The sequence below is a fragment of the Elaeis guineensis genome, chromosome 15, assembly GCF_000442705.2.
Source record: "Elaeis guineensis isolate ETL-2024a chromosome 15, EG11, whole genome shotgun sequence".
NCBI lineage: Eukaryota > Viridiplantae > Streptophyta > Magnoliopsida > Arecales > Arecaceae > Elaeis > Elaeis guineensis.
Window position 1 is genome coordinate 33,696,688 of NC_026007.2, and position 1,314 is coordinate 33,698,001.

A 1,314-nucleotide genomic window follows, 5' to 3' on the forward strand; every position below is an offset into this window, starting at 1 on the left:
ACGACATATCTCATTACCATACGAAAATGAACCTAACTGGATCACACAAATAAGAGTTAGGTCTGGATGTCATCAATTGAGCTAGCCCAGTTTGATTGATTTGGATTAGATCAATTAGTTCAGAAAAATCTATGCTAGCATACGATTGAGCCTAACTTTCTCCTCGTGTAATCTTTTCTATCTGACTGAGCCAAATGTGATTTGACTCACCCAGAGAACCTTGAAAAGTTTCTCTCAGTTTGACTGGAGCAGTAACTCAGAAAGGACTTATCTTATTCATGAGATGAATTTAAGACAACACCTGCTAATTCCTGTCACCTGCCATTTCGTTTTAGGACATTGGTCAAACTTGACCCAGACCTTGGACTGAAGGCCACTTGGCAAGAGGTCATTGGAGATTTTTTTAGAGTGTCCACCTGCTAAATTAGGCCTCAAAGTGGGTGCCATATTAGATTGGGCGTGCACCCCAAGTGGATAAGGATAGAGTCCCATGAGATGAGGACTCTGATCCCTTGATCAACTTGGACTGTGGGGCGCAATCTCACTGTGCTTATCCAGTGTTGGCACCCAACAGTAGGAGATTATGGAATTCTTATCTGATATGATAGATGACATCACTCATCAATCAAATTTTTTTAGAATTAATTAGAATTTTTGATTGTCGAATGATGTGGCACTGCATGGTGCAGCAGGGTCTATTTAAACCCTGTCTGCGCTAGGGTTTAAGGACTCTGTCCAATAACCAGCAAAAGCCTGAATTCTCTCCACTTATCCACACCCCTCTACTCCTTCCCTTTCCTCTTCATGTCCAAGAGGTTGGGCATCCATCTGGTGCTTGTCCAAGGCATGGTGGCTCTTGATCAGGAGGCTGCAGCAATCTGTCGAGAAACTGCTGCTCCAGCTTCAGAAGCTCTTTTGAAGAACTTCCAGATCAGATCCAGATCTAATTTTTGGAGCAAGATTTGTGAGGAGAATATGATCTAGATCCTATTTGAGTGATATTGATAGAGGCCAGATGACTGTGTGGCTATTTTAGAACCTCAGGCATTGCTGCGATCATCTACAGGGTAATCTAGTTACCTTAGAGTATTTCTCTATTCCTCATGATTTTAGATTTAATTTTAGATTTAATATCAGATAATAGAAATTAGATCTAATAGATTTTAAATCTAAAATAATCATAAAATATTTTTTTTGTAATATTCTGTCCCAATCTCATTAGATCTGGAAGATCCTACAGGAAAAGGCATTTTTCCTTCAACTGGTATCAGAGCCAGGTTGATGGCTCTATTTAGATCTAATTTAGATCTAATT